Raw genomic sequence first — 7,384 nt, forward strand, 5'->3', positions numbered from 1 at the left:
ATGGTTTTAGCTCCTTTGTCAAATATCAAGTGACCATAGGTATGTGGGTTCATTTCTGGCTCTTCAATTCTATTCCATTGATCTATCTGTCGGTTTCTGGGCCAAGAAAAAGGAAGACCAAAGTGTGGATATTTCGTTCCTCCTGAGAATGGGGAACAAATTACCCATGGAGGGCATTACAGAGACAAAGTTTGGAGCTGAGATGGAAGGAAGGACCATCCAGAGACTGCCCCACCCAGGGATGCATACCATAAACAGCCACCAAGCCCAGACACTATTGCATATCCAAGAAAGATTTTGCTGACTGGACCCTGATATAGCTGTTTCTTGTGAGGCTATGCCAGTGCCTGCCAAATACAGAAGTGGATGCTCACAGTCAGCTATTGGATGGAACACAGAGCCCCCAATGGAGGAGCTAGAGAAAGTACCCAAGGAGCTGAAGGTGTCTGCAACCCTATAGGAGGAACAACAATATGAACTAACCAGTACCCCAGAGTTCATGTCTCTAGCTGCATATGTAGCAGAAGATGGTCTAGTCGGCCATCATTGGGAGGAGATGTCCTTGGTCTTATGAAGATTATATGCCCTAGTACAGAGGAATTCCCGGGTCAGGAAGCAGGAGTGGTTGAGTTGGGGAGCAGGGTGGGGGTGAGGGTATATTTAAGAAAAAAAAAATAAAGAAAAAAAGCTCATGCCAATTGATGTTTTCAAATTGTATTGATATTTTTTTCTTCAGATTATAGTGATTTTTTTTCTTCCCCTGGTACAATGTAGTTAAAGATAAATACAGGAGACTCGTGGATTTACTTCTGTTATATAACCATTCTGTTAGGCCTGTTTCTCATTAGTCAGAAATAAGCAGATGAGTGTTAAAAAGGCCCTTTAGCTAGCAGCTCATTTCTATTCAAGATAATATTATAACAAAAGAAAAACAACTTTTATAGCTTTATTAAGGTTTCATTAAAAATGATAGCATGAATGTATGGAAATAGTATAGATATCTTCCTTAACATGAACCTATTTATAATACAGAATTATTGAAGCAACAAGTGAGCCGACCATTGTAACAGATGGAGTCTATGACTTATTGCATTTTATAATTGGCTTATAGTGCACTTTTGGAAAGATTAAACACCACTCTGACTTCCATCTTTTAAAAATTAGCCACATGAAATTTTGTTGTATTTGTTGCAGAAACAAGTACAAGTTGAATTCATGTAAGGAGCCCAGTTAGGGAACTGTTTCTACTTATAGCCTATCAATATTTCACTGATTAATTTTTATCACTTATGTACAATAACATATTTTGGATAAAATTGTGTGTGTGTGTGTGTGTGTGTGCGCGCGCGCGCGCATGCGCGCATGGTCACAAGTGCACTTCTAAAATGCAAAATTCAAAGATGTTTCTACACTGTAAAGAAAATATAAAAGCTGAACTTGACCTCCCCTCACCTGATTTTAGACACAGAATATCATTAAGTAACCAGGGATGGCCTGGAATTCAATGTGCAGACCAGGATGGCCTCAAACCTAGAGTTCAGCTTCCCTCTGTTTCTTGAGTTTTGGAGTTAAAATGTGTGTCACCATAGTTTTCCTTTCTTGTTATTCACAATTAGAAGTATGACTAAACATAACATGGTAATTCTAAAACATCTATTTATTTGAAATATTTGAGATTCAGAAACATAGTGGATCATGGTATTTTCAAGAAAAGTTTGATATAATGGAGGTGAGTAAGGCTAATAATGGGTAAAGAAAGATGTAAGTGGTTGGAGGATGTAAGGGAGTATAGGAGAGAGTAATGGGAGAAGTGACTATAACTAAACACACTTGAAAATGCCATATGAAACCCTATTATAAGATACCCCCCCAAAATAGACCAAACATGTATAAAATTGTTTTGCTACTTTTGCCAAAATATTATTTTGTTCTGGTGGAGCACAATACCTCCCCCAGAAACCATAGGCCATCAAATAAAAAATCTCAGTGCAGAACATGGTTTAGTTGTTTATTTTAAGTTGTTTGGTCAATAGGGCACCATTAACATGGCCAAAATAATGGAGGTTGTTGCAATTACTCTCTATCGTCTTCAAGAACTTGATGATAAAACCCCACATACTTGAGTCGTAGAGTATGGCAAAAATAAGCTGCTGTTGACTTAAGAGACTCCATTCCTTTCTGACTAACATTCCTATGACATTCCTATGACTAACATTCTGCACAGTTTCTAAGGCAGAAATGCCACCAACACTCATATCTTGTTGTGAGTTTAATGAAATAGAGACTGGCCTGACAAGGTATACCCACTGCCAATAATATTGTACCTTAGTGAGTTTTCCTTTAAACTCAATTCGGCAATGTCAAGTTGTAGCAAAAGCATGATGAATGTGATAATGTGACAGCCAGCTGTGATGTTCACCAAGCTCCTGTAGCATAACCCAACTTCTTAATATACATAAAGCATGAAGAAGTGCTTATTGCCCAACTTGAAGGGATAGAAGGCAAAGCACACCTTATGGTACCTGCTTGATCTCACAGGCCACATAAACCTTGGAATTAAGCACAAGAGACCAGTGCTATAGCTTGACTCACATTCACATCATGGCAGGCATTGCTTCTCTTGGAAGTAAGCCTCTGAGCTTTCAGTTCTAGACTGACTTCTAAACGGAAGCAAATGATGCCACAAGAAATGGGAAACAGTATACATACAGACTAATAGAAAACTCACTCTTGATGGGTTATCAAGAACAGTTTCATATTTCACTTATGACATTCATGTCAAATTCAACGATTTCAGGTTGTAGAGATTAGTCATATTTCAATCATTCTCGTTGACTGGATTGCAAATTAGTCTCATGTTATTTTCTGAGACTGATATTTCTTACTTTCTAGAACAGAGAACCATATGATCAATCTCTCCCCCTTTCCTTCTTCATTTAAAAAAATATTTCACAACACATTTTCATTTTTTAATAAAGACTGAAAATTCAATAGCTATGTAATAAGTTTAAAACGTGTGTTTATGCAATGCATCCATTGTATTCCTTACTTAAATACCTATTATTTTATATTTATCTCTTTTTTTCTATTTTCCATGCATATGTATATAATATGATGTATCTGGGTATAGTGAAGGAGCTGAAAATAAGAGAAAACATAATATTTATCTTTTTAATAGTGGGTTAATGTGCTTACATACAGTTTCACCTGTTTTGCTGCAAATGACCTAGTTTAATTGGTCAAAGAAGAAAAATATTCACATGACCTTTTGTTTCCCCATTCCTTTCTTGTTAGATACCTAGATTAGCACCACATCTCAGCTCTTGTAGAAGTGTTTCTGGGCAAGAAAGAAAAAAACCTTAGCAATTAATCCGTTGCTTAAGCTACAACTGTTTCAGGATGAGGTGCTAAAGGCCAGAGTCTGTAGTTTCTAGCCTCAGGGGAACTCAGACAGGCTGGCCAGCTACCCCTATAAAGTAACTGAGACTTAAGGCACATAAATATTTTATTATTAAAAAAGCAACCCTAGAGACAACCTCCAGTAGACTATCCTCAGTGGAAGGATGGGATCAGAAACCCACCTTCAAATTTTTTGACCCAGAATTGCTACTGTCTAAAAGAAATGCAGGGACAAAAATGAAGCAGAGTCTGAAAGAAAGGCCATCCACTGGCCCAACATGGGATCCATCTCATGGGCAAGAAACAAACCCTAACACTATTACTGATGCTATCTGTGTTGTGCTTGCAGACAGGAGCCTAGCATGACTGTCCTCTGAGAGACTTTACCAGCAGCTGACTGGGGCAGATGTAGATAGATACTTACAGTCAAGAATTTGACTGAGGTCTGGAACCCCTATGGAACAGTTAGGGAAAGGATTGAAGGAGCTGAAGGGGATCGAAACCCCATGGGAAGACCAACAGTGTCAACTAACCTGAACCCCTGGACGCTCCCAGAGACTAAGCCACCAACCAAAGAGCATACATCGACTGGTCCATGGTGCCTGGCACACATGTAGCAGAGGACTTAATTGTCTTGTCTCAGTGGGAGAGGATTCACCTAATCCTGTAGAGATTTGATGCCCCAGGGAATGGGAATGCCACTGGCCATTGCTGCTTAATTTTTTGAGAGATGTCTGTTCATTTCACCACTATATTTAATAATCACATTATCTTATCTGTTTTTTAAGCTTTTGAATTTTTTTATGTTCAATATATAAGTCTGTCCTATTAATGATGTCACTCAATTCTGTAGTTTTTCTTTGCCCCACTTTCTCTTTTGTTGCACAGAATGTTGTTTTTTTTTCCAAATCTCCCCTGTTATGATTGTTGACACTGGTTCCTTGGTTGAGTCTTAGTCAAAGATTATATACCTTTGTCTTTATATTTGTTTTCGCCTAAGAGTTTCAGAATTCTGGGTCTTACCGTAAGGCCTTTGATCCATTTAGAAATGCATTTGCTATGAGAATCTAATTTATTTATTCTATACTGTAGATATCCAGTTTTCCTAGTGCCATTTGCTGAAGAGCCTTTATTTTCTTCTCTAATGTAAGGTTTTGGATACTGCCAAAAACCCACTCTCTATATCAAACTACAAAGGTATATATTTTCTCAAGAATAAAATATATCACCAGTAGAGAAATCCAATAAAAACATGAGTCTAAGTGTATTTCATTATTTAACCTCATATCAAAGAGACATTAATTAAACCTGGAATTAACGGCTCTCATCAAGAAAACTCCCATCCTTTCCTGAAATGTCATCCAAAGTCCTCATTGTACTTGAGGTTTTTGGGTTTTTTGTTTGGTTGATTGGTAGATAATTTAGTTGGTTGACTCTGGTTTTGATTTTGTTTAGTTTTTTGTTTGTTTGTTTTGTTTTGTTTTGTTTTTGTTTTTGTTTTTTGAGGTGGTAGAGTTGTTTTGTTTTTCTGACTATGCCCATTCCTATCTCTGTACAGTATCTTCCTGCTGGTACCTCTTCATGAAGATTCCTAATTTGTTTCTTTTTTCATATAAGTGAATCCTTTAACCCATAAAATATCTGCTCAAAGTGAATTCTGTATAACTTTTCCATCATTGATAACATAAAAGTATATCTTTTAAGACATAATTCACAATTTATTTATGCAAGCAATTTTAACATACATAAAATACACATAATATATGTCCACAAAATAGATATTCTTGTAAGTGAAAGAGATATACTATCTATCTCATTTTACAGTAGGCAAACTGACCTTTGTTTGTAAAAATAACCAGTGATCAAGTAAGCTATACTGTATCTAGTACTGTATTTAGCAGGTGGCATGGAATATTTGATTGAAAGAGCAGTATGCAGTAATACATAGGAAGATTCTGATACATGCTAGTTCCACTTATTAACAGAGTGTACATCTCGCCAAAAATATTCACTTTTACTAAATCCATTTCTTAAAATGTAGTGCTTAAAGCTTCTAAAATTTTGTGATTGATTCAATTTTTAATGGAGTCAAGGACCAACCTACTCCTGTGTAAGGTAGACTAAGGAATAGAAGGTAAAAATTTGAGTAATCGAAGAAAAATATGTAACTACAGAACAATTTCATATTCACCATAATGTAAGAAGTATAAGAAATATGTCCTCAGTCAAGATTCCTTGTGTCTCTGAGGAACAGTATTAAAATAAGATAAAACAACACAATTGGGATGAAGCTTTGGCAAGATGTGACAGTATTGAGTCCCTGCAGGATCCAGTCACAAAATAAGAGTGCATTAATGAGAAGGACCTGTGACACTAAGTAATTATGTACATCCTCTACCACAACACTGGACTCAACAGGAATGAGGGCCAGAGGTGCAATGAAGAGAGGGACTAGTATCAATGAGTGGACCAAGAGCTAAACCTTTGAAGGAAAATGGGGAAGTATAACCCATCATGGAGATTGAACAAAATAATCCATATCTATATTATGCACTCATTTCTGTGTAGCTTGATACATTGGGTAAAGAAGAGAGAATAACATAGAAAATTATTATAATTATGATTACTTTTATATACTCAACTATTTATGCAAAACAATTTAATAACTTTTATAGCCACTGTTTTTATAAACATTTGCAATTTACAAAGAACAAATAAATATTGTTAATATTTAAAAACTGATGTCTGTAGCTTCACATGCTTTTGTTAGGGTTTTTATTTTATGCTATTAATCTATATGGTTATTTTTTCAGTACTATGCAGATTTTAAGACTATGATTCTGTAGCATAACTTGAAATTAAGTATGATATTACAGTTATCATTATTCTTTATATTCAGGATTTCTTTAACCTTTGAAGTCCTACCTGATTTCAGATGAATTTTAAGATTTTTTTAACTACTGTGATGAATAAAATTAGAATTTTGATGCGTATTATATTAACTATGCAGATTGCTTTTGTGGTAAGGTCTTCTCACAGTATTAATCATTCTGATCCATGATCGCAGGAAGTCTTTCTATCTTCTAAAGTCTTCTTCAATCTCTTTACTTTTCCATTAATGTATTACTTATTTACTTTACATCCTGATCACAGCCCTCCATCTCCTTCCATTTACCCCTTCACATAGCCTCCCTCCCCACCTCTCCCCTTCTCCTTTGAGCAGGGAAATGTTCCTAACTGGGTACCAACTCACCCTAGCACCGCAAATCACTGCAGAACTAGGCATATACTCTCGTATTGAGGCCAGACAAGGCAGCTCAAGTAGAGGAACAGGATCAACAGCCAGGGAACAGAGTCAGACTAAGACCCCTTTCCAGTTGTTTCGGGGGCTGCAAGAAGACCAAGCTGAACATTTGCTACATATGTGTTGGACTATGGATGTGATGAGGGGACAGGAACAGCCCATGTATGCTCTTTTGTTAGTGGTTTTGTCTCTGGGAATACCAAGGGTTAGTTAGTTAGTCCAGGTTAGTTGATTCCATTTGTCTTTATGTGGAGTCCCAATCTCCTCAAGGTTATTCAATCCTTCTCTTAACTCTTCCAATAGAAAGCTCAGTCTAATTCATAATGCAGTGTTCTAAGGTTTTCACTGGAGTGGTCTTCCATGTCATTGGTTCAGGTATTGCAGTGGGTATTTCTTACTTACCTCACTGACCTAACAAATGAATGGCTGCCAGATGGTAGATGGTGAGGGCACACAGCTTTAATCCCAGTACTCAGAAAGCCAAGGCAGACAGATCTCTGTGACCTTGAGGTCAACTTGTCTGCAGATCATGTTCTAGGATACTCAGAGCTACACAGAGAAACCTTGTGTCAAAATGCCAAAAAGAAAGGAAGGGGGCAAGAAAGGGAGGGAGAGAGGGAGGGAGGAAGCAAAGAAAGAGAGAGAGAGAGAGAGAGAGAGAGAGAGAGAGAGAGAGAGAGA

The sequence above is a fragment of the Mus pahari genome, chromosome 8 (genome assembly GCF_900095145.1).
Source record: "Mus pahari chromosome 8, PAHARI_EIJ_v1.1, whole genome shotgun sequence".
NCBI lineage: Eukaryota > Metazoa > Chordata > Mammalia > Rodentia > Muridae > Mus > Mus pahari.